Consider the following 13,848-nt stretch of genomic DNA (forward strand, 5'->3'; position numbering starts at 1 on the left):
GAACCGCTGCATGAGAACCAACCAGGGAGGACAGCAGAGGACGGGGAACCATCATCCAGAGAAGAACGGATGGATGTGGATGGATGCAGTTGGATGTGGATCGATGAGGTTGGATGCAGTTGGATGTGGTTGGATGTGGTTGGATGCAGTTGGATGTGGTTGGATGCAGTTGGATGCAGTTGGATGTGGATGGATGCAGTTGGATGTGGTTGGATGCAGTTGGATGTGGTTGGATGTGGTTGGATGTGGATCGATGAGGTTGGATGCAGTTGGATGTGGTTGGATGTGGTTGGATGAGGTTGGATGCAGTTGGATGTGGATGGATGCAGTTGGATGTGGATCGATGAGGTTGGATGCAGTTGGATGTGGTTGGATGTGGTTGGATGAGGTTGGATGCAGTTGGATGCAGTTGGATGTGGTTGGATGCAGTTGGATGTGGTTGGATGCAGTTGGATGCAGTTGGATGTGGATCGATGAGGTTGGATGTGGTTGGATGTAGTTGGATGTGGATGGATGTGGTTGGATGCGGTTGGATGTGGTTGGATGCAGTTGGATGCAGTTGGATGTGGATCGATGAGGTTGGATGTGGATGGATGCAGTTGGATGTGGATCGATGAGGTTGGATGCAGTTGGATGTGGTTGGATGCAGTTGGATGTGGTTGGATGCAGTTGGATGCGGTTGGATGTGGTTGGATGCGACCATGACGAGTCCAGAGAACTGCTCCTCGTCCATCAGGGCTGCTGGGATTTTCTGATCACCATCGGGATCAGAATTTGAGTCCCCAGTTAATTTATTTCCTAAAAGCGAAGTGGCTGCTCTCATGACGTGATGCTTTCTGGGACTTTCCCTGAAAGCACCGGCTGCATGTTTATAGGCTGCAAACCTAAATGCACTTTTGTAAAGATCTAGATAAAAATCTAAAAATGAGGGAAGAAAATTTATTGCAGGGTCACATTATTGGATGAAAAAAGATGCCTCAAGTAAAAATCTTAATTCCTGAAAATGCATTAAGTTGTTACTGAGGGACAGGTCTGGTTTTCCAGTGAAGCCCTCGCAGCCAACACGCCCATTAGCACCACTACCAGAGCGCCGGCTCTTGTTTTAGCTGCAGATAATGAAGAAAGTGCAGCAAATGGGGATCCTTAAGATCCAAATTATTGCTTGAAAACAGAGCAGCAGCCAGAGAATAAAAGCTTTTAAAAACCCAGAAATGTCATCTTTCTGAAAAGTTATCCCTAATTCACTGGTATTGATCTAAAATTCTGTCAAACCCCCGTGGAGATTTTCACCATCATTTCACAATATTAGGTGGCACAAATCATCATAATTGGCCCTTTAACTGCTGAGGTTTTATTTTATCAAGGTGAAGAAAATCATAATAGGTTTTTTTTGAAGAAAATGAGTTTGTCCTCCAACCTTCCCACTGACTTCTCCTTCACTGAAACCCCAGACAGCAAAGAGAAACCCTGACTCTACAAGTCCGGCTAATGATTCATTCGGCTCTGCGGCGCTAATAAAGCAGACCAGAAAGAGCTTTCAAGCCACAGGGGGCAGCCGGCCTAATGGAAATTACACCTTGATCACATTCACCACAGCAAAACAGAGGGCCTTATTAAGATGATCAACAAATAGCAGCATTTTTCATCCGTAAACGAGGTCAGGCAATCAGCACTTGATGTTGTTCTCCGATTCTCACAACAGGAAGCTGCTGAGAATCAAGTGAGTATTTATAACTTTCCTTTTGCATTTAAATAAACTGGATTCTGTCAGGACTTTAAGCAGAATCATTACAGAGGTGTAAACAGAGATGATGATGCTGCCAACTGTTCGGCAAAATGGATGGAAACTAGATATGGAAAGTTCAAAAGACGAATGAATATGAGGAAAATGTCTTTAAATAAAACAAGATTTCAAATAAAAAAGACAAATTGCCTTGCTGATCAATCACCAAAGTGTGATATAAAAATAGAAATAGAAATAGATGAATCTCTATTGACCATAAAATGACGCCAATTGGAATTACGAAAATAAATTTGCTCAATGGAAACATAATTTAGGAAAACCTGCTGGTGGTGCATTAAAGCGTCGTCCTGCTGTCACTACAGGACTACTGGACTGCAGCAACCCCACATCATAATGCTGCCTCCGCAGGCCCACAGTGCATCAGATCATCTGCTCCTCTGACGCCCATCTCTCTGGAAGAGGCCAAGTTAATCCGACCACATGACCACATGCTCCAGAGCTGATGATTGATTATTGAAAAGATAATTGATTTTAAAAATTACCTAAATCCAGGTGACTTTTTATTTTAGCTACAAAGTGTAGCTTAAAGTCTTACTGAGTAACTTAGTGACTGTTTTAATGCTGAGCTCCTTCAGAAACTCAGGATGCTGATATTAGCATTAGCTGCTGCATGTTTAGCATTGAGATGCTACCAACGGCTAGCTGTACTGACAGGCTAACTGCTTCAGCACAACTTGAACACAACAGAAGTCTTTTCCAGCGTCCAGTCAGATCAGTTCCAGAATCATAAATTAACCCCTGAAATTAACCAGAGAAGCGGATTTACTGGATGTGCGTCCAATTTAAGGGCGTACCAGAAACACGCGAGTAAGGTTCCGCTCTGAGCTTTTGTACGTAAAAAAAATAAATAAAAAGTGATTAATTGCATCACATTTCATAAGACATTAAAGTTTATACAGATAATTAATCAGAATTAATGAACTAAGTTCTCAGCCTGGGAGGAAAACAGAAAATTTTCCTACAGGCCCAAATCTACCAATTTTCTCTGTGATAAATTATATAATTGCTCCTTTTTGTATTGTTTCATTGTAGTAGTTTATTATCTTTGATTTAAAGTATCATTTATTTATATTAATAGAGAATTTAGTCAGAATCATAAAGGTCAGCAGTTACACTGATTTGCTTTCATTCTGATCATTTTTCTCCCAAATCACTGACTCTCACATTGAGCTGCTCTATCAGACGTCCATGCATCAAACTACAAATGTTAACCTTAACAAGCTGTCTGCATAAAGTCGGCACAGCTGCCGGGTTCATCCACCCAACAGACACACTGGCAAACATTCACAAACTTTCTGCTCAGCTCTCTTGTCCACAGATCACCTCGGCTGCGGGGCCCTCGGCTGCGGGGCCCTCGGCTGCGGGGCCCTCGGCTGCGGGGCCCTTATGAGGAGGTTCAGGAACTGAAGGCTCGTTACACGATGTCGTCTGACTGGAAGATGCTGCTTTGAAGAATCTCTTTTAGCTTCATTTGTAAAGAGAAACGAGGAGCAGAGAAGTACTTTTATGAAGCAAAGTGAAGTAAAACCTTCCTCTTTGCTTCCAGCAGATGCCGTGGGACTTCTTCTTCTTTTTGATTAAGTAGAATATTATCATTGGACATCCATCCTCCCTGTAATCGTCATAGTAACCTCCCTTTATTCCCGCCTCGTCCTGCAACAATTCCAACGTCCTGATTCAGAAACGCTGCATATTAATCTGCTTTGAGAGGAAAATAAATCACTCTGCCCTCTGCACACACACACACACCCACGCACACACCCACACACACCCACGCACACACCCACACACACACACACACACACACCGCTCTGTGTGCCAGGCTGTCGCTGCTGATGAAGGTCTGAGGAAAGTTTGGTCGATTCATTCAGAGGGTCAAATTACATTAAAATGAGATCTGCTTGTTTTTTAAATGATGTATATCGTTGGCAGGAAAATGGGAAACCATTAATTTTTTCAAAGGTTTAATGTCAGATAAATAATCCAAACTTTAATAATGTTCTGAGACAAACCTCTAATATTCGTCTCTTTACTTTTTTTATTTTCAGGCTGTGAATCTTAAAGTTCTGCTTTTATGATGAGTCATTTTTGCTCCTCCTCATGAAATTCATCCAGAAACATAAAACCTACTGGAGCCTTAAAAAGAGACAACATGGCTTGTTTTACACCAACTAACAGTTTCCCTGTGAAGTTTTTCTGCAGTAGAAAACCTCAGACTTCTGGAATAAGGAGAGATAATCTTATGAGCTTTGAGGAATTAATAAAATGCATAACTGATTTTATGATGAAGCAACTGGAAGCGGTTGGATGATGTGATTTTGCTCTAAATGACACTGAAATGATTCGTCTCTTTTCCTCCCATCTATTATAATTATAACATAATTATCTGGGCTGGTTAAAGAAACAGTAATCAATCTGTATGCAAACTTCTGATTCTGGAGACATTATTAATAAATAAATCTGACTGTTTATTGTGGGATTTAGCCAATAATATCAGTAACAGACATTTAGTCTGATTTTACTTCAGACATTGAAGAAAAGGTGTATGTAAACTTCTGGTTTCAACTAAATTCAAGCCTCTGAAGGTTTATTCTCTTTTTCTTCAGGTTTAATGATGATCCAACTGTCCATCACAGCATCAAAAACCTGGCCACTCTCTTTAGATAATCACAGTGTTGTTTATTGTTCTCGATCATTTGGGCTCTTTATGCATGAATATGATTTGAAACCAGCTCACTGCAGCGATTAGATTCAAAACGTTGCTCCTGTTTCAGGAAGTAAATCAAACCTGCGGCTCAGCAGGTGAAGCTGCTCTCAGCGGAACGTCGCCTTGTCAATAACGATAAGGAGAAATTAGAAACATTTATTCAACAAAGTGTTGACACGAGTGCTTAATCAACAAGTCTGCTGGAATCACTGAAGAGTTTCCACACAGCAGCCAGAGGCTCCCCATGGAAACAGGACAAATAAACCTGCACATTTTCATTTCCTTTATTCTGCTCAGACTTTAAAGTTCATAAACTTTTAACTGATTGCAAAATACAAAACTTACAGCTTTGTCAGTAATTCAGTAAATCTTAATTTTCTTATTTTTTCCCACATTTCTGTATTGTGTTAAATCAAATAGAATAATTAGTGAAATAAAACACTAAATCAGAATGAATTGAACCATGAATCCAGTCGGTTTTTGCTGCTTGTGTGTTAAATTATTGTTGGATTCTGGATATAAATGAATGACTCTATAAAGGTTATTTACAGTCAGATCATCTGAAAATCTAATAAATTAAAGATCTAACATGTCTGGACAACTTTGTACTCTTTCCTCATAGACACTTTATTAAAAAATGTCTTTCAGTTTTTGTATTTTGTGTTATATTTAGCTTTTTGTGTTTGCAGAGGAACAAACTGACCAAAAATCTATTTTTATTTCCAATTTTTCTTTCACAGTAACCAGACAGTTCAGATTGAGACTCTGACTCATTTCACACTTTTACAAGAAACAGAAATAAGACTTAAGACTCGACTTAAAGATTTAAAACTGGACTTGGACTCTTTGGAGTCGTTGTAACATTTAATATCTGATGTAAGAACAGATGAGCAGAAGCTGCTGTCTGAGCTCCAGCTGCACATTTTACTGTGAAATGTGATGGTTTTATTCTTTTCATCACATCAAAAATCACCTGAAACAGAAACAAAAACCACAAAACCTTCCAGTCACAGTTAATATGATAATAAAACACGTTTTCTGGGGAAAGGCAGTTTCAGCCCTGAGTGAAGTTGAAGGGCTCCGAACAGCAGGCGAGGGTTCGGTCAGCGCCTGATTTAATAAATCATATTCCCTCAGAGCTCTCTGCAGACCAACATGATGCAACCGGCACGTGTTCCTGATACATGCAACACAGACTAACTGGGTTGTTTAGGGCTGAACAGATGGAAATGTTCTCAACTCCCACTGTGTGCTTTCACCAATAATCCGACAGATTCCAAAGCAACTCGCACAAGTTTCATCCAAAGCTGACAAACTCTGGTTTATTTAGTCAAAGTGTCACAGAACCAGCGGATGCATTTGTCAGGTGAAGCTTAAATAATGTTTGGAAAGGCTGACTCTTTCAGAACCTGCAACACTTCATGTCAGCAGATGAAATAAGGTTATTTCTGATGTGTGCAGCTCAGGTTGCTTCCTGTTCGACACGCAGGCGTTGCTCAGGTTTAATAATAGACGCTGTGAATGTACATTCAGAGCGTTTTATGCCTTCTTCTCATTCTGTGGGTTTGTGTGTGAAAGGGCTCATCTATTCTTCAGCTCTTATTTGACAAAAACATGTAAACAGTTTCTTTTAGCAGATCTAATAAAGTCAACAAAAAGTATGTTACTGTTTTTTATTTCTTCTTATGAATAAATAAAGATCAGAATTCATGTTTTTATTTAACTATAAAATATAAGAATGAAAGTTTCTGATGTAACAAATGAAGTTTGTCTGGATTATTATATTAAACATGTTAAATATTGTCATCTGTCTGAACATATCAATCTGCAGGTAAATGAAAACGGCTTTACGACACTTTTCATATCAAATAAAGTTAAGAGCCGGCGCCAACTTTTATTTGAAGCAACTTTTTGAAGATAGAAATCCGTCAAAGCTGGCAGATCCCCCTCAGCCTACAAATGAATCTGATTATTTACCACAGCTGTCGGCGTCAGTGAAAGGCATGTCTGGTTTAAATGTCAGACTCATCTACAGAATGTGTGCATCAGTGATATCAGGCCTACCAGCAGCCATAACCCCGCTCCGCTTCTAAATTACCCGAAAATGAAATGACAGCAGAGCGTTGCTGTCTGCAGCGTTTCTCTGCTGGAGAAAAGACGCATTTTCATATCCAGACTCAAATCCTGGAGCTGAAGGTCTGAACATGAACTTCTAACCTGCAGCCAGACTTCAGTCAGAGTGACACGATAATTAATCTTGTTCAGTTTTAGCTTTCCGTATTTCCTCCTGAGTTTCATGCTTCAGATGTTGCAAAGCTGCAACATTTGTTTAATTTCCAGCTGCTGTGGTTCTGTTTCTGCTCTGAGTCAAACCAACCAAAACCTTTAAAACCTGTTCCCCTCCTCGCCTGTGGGGGCGCTGCAACTTCCTTCTCCACCAACTGGAAACAGAAACTGAGGCGTCAGATTTGGTGATTGGAGGATTCCTCCGTCCTTTTCCAGACCTTCACCAAACTTTAAGGCATGTAGAGATAATCCGACTGTTCAGCTCTCAGATTGATGCTCTCATTTATCCTAAAGGAGCCTCAGAAAAGTCTTGGGTGTATGGAGATAAACAGAAATATCCTTTTTAATGAGCTCATGTAATATTCTAATTCATGAATAATTAAAATTTTATGTTAGATCTAACAACATTTCTGGAAACTAATGGTTGAAATATTTTCCCTCTTTGTGATTAATTTACATGAGTTTCACTGAAATGAGGGACAAAATATTGAACCATTTTCTACTCTAATAGTTTGAGTCGTTTTTTTGCAAAAGAACTAATGAAGGAAATTTACCTGCCTTACTAACTCCTGCATATTTACTGTTATGTACTTGTTTCAGTCACATAAATTGGATTTTTTCAGTTATTTTTTTTTTACAATTTTGTTGATTTATTTAGTTATTTTTAATGCTTGTGCTGAGATTTCTGCTACATCCCCTCTGATGCTTTCAACATGGCAACAAATAAGAATGACAGTAAAAGTTATTACTTCAGATGATGTGACTGAATCCTGAGAGAAACAACAACAAACCAAACAGCATATGAAACATTAAATAAATGCAGATCATGAAGCAAAACCAGAGTAAACTCAACAAACAGAAACATCAGGTAGCAGAAGTAGGTCATCCAAAACCACAAAGTAGCAGAGAAATAATATCTAAGCTTCCATAAAGGAGCTTCTGAACAGAACCGGCCTGACAGTCTGAAGGTCAGAAAACATCCAGATGTGGTCAGTTATCTTGAGTCCAGCCGCCTGGAGCTGCTGGAGGTTCGGCTGCTGCTCCGGTGAAAAGCTTCCTCTGGTTTCATGCCGCTGAGTGAACACAGGCTGAACTAAGTTGAATGCATAAACATGTCAGCAGCTTCAGAAGCTCATCCGTCTCCCGGTCTTCAGCTCCTGGATCATTAGTCTGAGTCTAAACAGAACCTGCAGACTCTCTGCAGTCCTGCTTCAGACGGCGATGCTGCAGGAGTTTTCCTTCATGTCGGATAATAAGTGAAGTCGGAGGGAGAAAACGTTTCTAATTGATAATTGATTGTGTGCTCATTAACAAAGGTAAGGCCTCCAGCATGCAGCTCTCCATTATTGAGCTCATTCATTCGCTCCACACTGACAACTCATTTAACCGGGCCAATCGGATCCAAACAGCCTGTTGCTGTCTGGTGTGGCGCTGCAGCTCCGGCGCCTCCAGACTGATGAAAGCTCTCCAGGTTCCTTCCTGGTGTCGGCTTGTCGAACAGCGATCCAACACGCACCCATCTGTTTGTGTCGCCGTTAATCATATCGGTTCTCTGGCGTTATTGTTCCAGATGGCGCCGATAACTGCATTGTTTCATCTGCAGATGTTTTATGGTGCAGTTCTGCTGCACAGCCAGCTGTGAATCCAACAGTTAATGTGAGAATAACAATTTTCCCGCTCAGGTTCCGACTCACTAATGAGGCGACCGTCACCATCAGAACCACTGGAGACATTTTAACAGACAAATGGAGTCCAGTTACTGTCTGCTACACCTCTAGACAAAAATAATCTTCTGAAGATTCTCACAACATTAGACACCAACATGTTTCTATGTTTATTCACATTCTGACCATTTCAGTGCTGCTGGGCATCAATGAGCCTCGTTGAGTTTTTCCATTACTTTACATGGGCTGATGTCCTGCATGACCCAGATGTTGGGTCGTTATCTGCAGAAGATGAAGAGATGCTTAGAAAGTAACTCAGCCATTTGAATCAGCTTTCAGCCGGACCGGACCGGACCGGACCGGTCAGCACTGTACACAGAAAGTCATTAACTTTGGTTTTAGTCATAAATCTGAGCTAAATCTGACACAGAGGAAACAACCAGCTGGCTTTCAGAGAGCAGAGCTCAGGAACCAGGAGGATTTAACTAGAACTCTGATCCAACACGCAGAAAACCAAACGCCTGGAAGAACGAAGAACAAGAATCCAGAGGAATGAATGTGAGGGAGAAGAAATGGGATTTATTTGTGCTGTTTCCTCAGTTTTTATTTCTCAACATTCTTTGTTTTTCTATTCCATCCAGCGACTTACTTTGCAGCAATCTCTCCTTAACAAGCATGTGGCGACAGTGGACAGTTGATCCCTCATTCTGAGAATGCATGGGGTCACAGTGGACAGGAAAAGTACCTCTAGGAAATATTTAGATTTTCAATATTCCACTCATACAACACAACTAAAGTGGTAAAGGCTGCAGAGACTCTGGTGGGTGAAAGTCTGCTGTTGGCTGGTTTCCCTACAGAGTGAAATATTAAATGACTTGGCCCCCAACAGCTCCAAACGTACATTATGCAGCCGCTTCTCATTATTTTGGAGGCATAAAGCAAAGCAGCGGCGGCAGCTGGAACAATGGCTGCAGCAGTCTCAGTTCCAGGGATTAAGTTCTTGCAGAGGTTTGCTTCCTGCTCTGCTTGTTTTCCAACACAGGAAGTGGCTGCAAACATCCAGAACATCCAAAGTGAAGGAGTTTCCCTCTGGTGGGAGGAGCAGCGCTGAGACATAAACTTTAGGAGTCGCATAACCTGCAGGGTCAGAAGTGAAACGTTGGTGCAGTTTCTGCTCAGAGGAAGCTGAGGAGCTTATTTCCCTAATCGGCTGTGTGAGCAAAACGCCGCTGATTCAATCTGAATTTGACGAATGTTGCTGACTGAAGGAGGACGCTCAGCAGCCGGCAGAGCAATTTAGAAAGCGGCCTTATTTTCTTTCACTATTGTCTGCTGGCAGCGACGTCATGGCAACCGCCGTCGCATTACCGCGCAGACACCTGAGCATCAGCTGTCCCATCTCAGAGAGCTGGCGCAGGGAGATGAGGGTCAGCAGACCCCCATCCCACCCACCTTCATCTACTCAGCCGAGGCAAAGGTCACATCGGCTCATCGCCGGCGCTCACAGCCCATCAGCAGGGAGGGGATGTCAGTAGCAGGTGGGAACAGCTGGGGGACGGAGGAGAGAGTATCAATTCTCATTTTAGGGCCGATGTACAATTGTTTTGTTCATCCTAAATGCCGTGATGGAGCCGAATCCTTTCACTGGCGCTACTGCAAGTTTAAATTCAGCACTTTTTCCTCATTATCTAACAACCACTGAGCTTTAATTGTTATTGTAGGAAGCACAAAGCAGCAGCACAATGCTAATCTTACAGTGAAAAGGCGTGGCAGGACATCTCCTGTTATGAATCTAATTTCCTTTGTGCTCTCCGAATCAACCGGTGAATGGGTTTAATTAAATCATGTATAATTCAGGACCTCACAGCCGCACGCGCTGGCTCCGGTGTAAATGCCCACCAAGCAGAGAGCGGCTTGTCGTTACTAATGAGGTTTGAGATGTTTGCAGAATGAGTGAAGATCTGATCTGTCCATTCAGAGGCAGAGATTTAACTAAACACACAAAAACACCAGCAGGGAAAGAAACCAGCTTCTGTTCTGCAGCAGGACAGAAAAATGTGGTGATTAATGGCTGGAGAGGCAAACATGAGGGCAGTGACACATTAGGCGATCAGAGGAGGGACGGGAAAATGAAGTGGTGCAATGAGGAGCTGAATATGTGCAATGGGTCAGAGCACACCAAATGGAAAATAACTAATCACTGGCATCATAATAGCTCTGCAGAAAGGCTGTTTTGTCTCCATTTTGGGGAAAGTAGGCAATTTAGGCGATGATTTAGAGCCGGAGCAGGACAGGAGAGTGCGGGGAGCGGAGCAGCTTCACCCTGACGGAGATCAGTCAAACACGCCGCTGTCACTGAAGACCGCACAAAACAGAAAACATATTTCAGATACTGCCTCATTTTTCAAGCTTAAAACTATTTTTTCTCTCTTTAACTTGGTTTTCTTTTTACTGAATCAGCGCTTTGGTTTCAACAGCTCAATGACCTGCTGTATTTGCCTTTTTCCACCAATCAGATGTTGGAGGGAAACATGCTTACAGGACCGCTTTTAAATCACTTTATTGTGCACTGCTTTGAGAAATGTCAATACTGCTGTTGTCAAAGTAATTTAGTTACATGCTTCTCTGGCCTGGGGACAAACTGGGAGCTGAAATGTGACGTTTGGATCTTTGATGGTTTCTGCTGCTCAGGTGATGAAACAGGAGCTCCGGGGTTTGTGGGGAACCGGTCACAATGTAGGAGGACGTCCACTGGGTTCCAGTCCAGAAAGGTCTCAGACGTCACTTTACCGTAAACCACAGGTTAGTAAGTGTTTATGAAATAATCCAAAGAAACTAACAAGAAACAAACAGTTACATCTTGCAGGACGCTGAACGTTAAAATCACGGTTTTAAAATAAATTCTAATAAACAAACAAGTAACCACAAATGAACAAGCAACTAATCAGGTAACCTGCAACAACCAGGTAACTAACGAACAAGCTCCTGGTAATTAACGGTGAGCCAGTAATAAATAAGTGACTGGTCTATCTGAAAACCTGTTGCCTAGGGAACCATGGCAACAGGTTGATCCGGGCAACGATCTCCCAGTCATCTGAGAGAAAGTTATGTTTGAACCAGTTTGTCGTTTTTAAGAACCAAAGTCATTTAGACTGAGTTTTGGAAAACTTCATATCATCTGCATAAAAATAACAGGACTGAGTGGATCAATATTTAACTAAAACTGTCAGATTCAACATTTCATAATTTACCAGTTGAATCTGACATGAGAGGTTTGGACACAGAGCTGAAGGTCAAAGTTGAACCAGTTGATGAGATTCTCAAAGCTAGGAGGTCAGTAAAGACGGGAGGTGGGCGGGGCTAAAGGCTGATGAAAGGTCAACCTGTCAACAGTCATCCATCCATCTGTTCATCCATCCATCCATCCATCCATCATCCATCCATCCATCCATCCATCCATCCATCCATCCATCATCCATCCATCCATCCATCCATCCATCCATCCATCCATCCATCCATCCATCCATCCATCCATCCATCCATCCATCCATCTGTTCATCCATCCATCCATCCAGCCATCCATCCATCCATCCATCCATCCATCCATCTGTTCATCTGTTCATCCATCCATCCATCCATCCATCCATCCATCCATCCATCCATCTGTTCATCCATCCATCCATCCAGCCATCCATCCATCCATCCATCCATCCATCCATCCATCCATCCATCCATCTGTTCATCCATCCATCCATCCATCCATCCATCCATCCATCCATCCATCCATCCATCCATCCATCCATCCGTTCATCCATCCATCCATCCATCCATCCATTCATCCATCCATCTTATGAAGTGTTTGGAAACCTGGAGTGCAGAAATGGCAGGCAGCTGCAGTTAATCTCTCCCATAAATTGTGTGGAGGTAAAATAGATATTTGATGAATTATTAGAGTGAATGAATCTAATTCTGAATAATAAACTGTCCTCGTTGGTGCAGCCGTTAGCTGTTATGTTTTGGGAATGACAAGCAGCCCTGATAAACCACAGACACATTCAACTGATTGGTTAAATAAATCATCCTGAATGTGATTTGATTTTGGGGAAGTTTTGTATTATTTCCCGTTTGGGCGTTTTTTCTACGTTTCATTGATTGTTGCTAAGCAGCTGAAGTTGTTTACATTGAGAAAAGAGTCGACAGAAAGCCTGAGTTGTTGAGCGGTTTAACACCGACAGCTGAGAGTTTTAGTATCAGCTTATAGATTTGTATTGAAATGTGCAGATGTGAATCTGTGAGGCTGTTTGTCCAAACGGTCAGGATCTTCCCTGTGCTGGAGCTCAGACAGACTCATATCCAGAACCGGACATAATTCTGAACAATTGCTCTGATATTTATGATGAAACGGTTCGTTGGGATTTTCTGCTGCTTTTCTTTTCAGTATTTTTGCTGCTATAGTGTGAAAATGATCTTCATTCATTCTGTAGTCAGTGAAACATAATTGTGTTTCTATTATCTGAAGCGTGTAAATAAAGTTGTATCTTCTGGGTTCTGGTGTCCACACACCCTGGGCCGGGTCAGAGTCGTTAGTTTAACCTCTTAACCTCTTCCTGGTAAACCTGCTGCTGTGTTTTGGTTTTAACTCAGACATGCTGAGCTGCATCGGTGTTTCAGATTCACACAGAACCGTTTGGATTAATGTCACTGAAGATCCGCGTCTCAGGGATACGAAGTGGAAATATAGTTTCATTTGCTGTTTTTTTACCAATTAAATTAACTACTTTTTTTGGATCAGCCAGGCGGTTAGCCATGTAGCTCCTCCTTCACAATGAGTCCAACACCAACATCCATTTGTTGTAGGAAACCAAAGAGGAAAAACTAAATAACAAACTAAATTATCTCTAATATGTGTGCAGTTATTCCAGAGTTTGTGTTTTTGGTCCTTTGTGCGTTCACACGTCCCAAAGTGAACCAGACTTTCTAGGCAAATGAATTAGAGTTGGATTAAATCAGACTGAACAGGACTGGTGTGAATTCATCTTTATTCACAAAACCTAAATAAAATTCAATAGACTTCTATGAAGCTTTAGGAAATGTGGAAGAATTGTTTCGATCTTCATTAAAACATGAAGGCCACTGGTAGCTTTAAGTAAACACTTCTCATTTTATGGTAGCGCAAAAACCAGCAGCTGTCTGTAAAAAACTAAAATCCATTCTTACTGCTACCAGAGGAATGAACTTTCAGACGAAGCTGTAATCAGATGCATTGATTAACTGATCATCATCAGTGTGGGCTGCAGGACTTTCTCCATTTTGCTGCTGTGCAGCAGTGAGGTCGTCATAATGCTAAGAACAAATGACAGCAGCGATTTGCACAGATGGGGCCAAAG

This window comes from Gambusia affinis, linkage group LG04 (genome assembly GCF_019740435.1).
Source record: "Gambusia affinis linkage group LG04, SWU_Gaff_1.0, whole genome shotgun sequence".
In the NCBI taxonomy this organism is placed as follows: Eukaryota; Metazoa; Chordata; class Actinopteri; order Cyprinodontiformes; family Poeciliidae; genus Gambusia; species Gambusia affinis.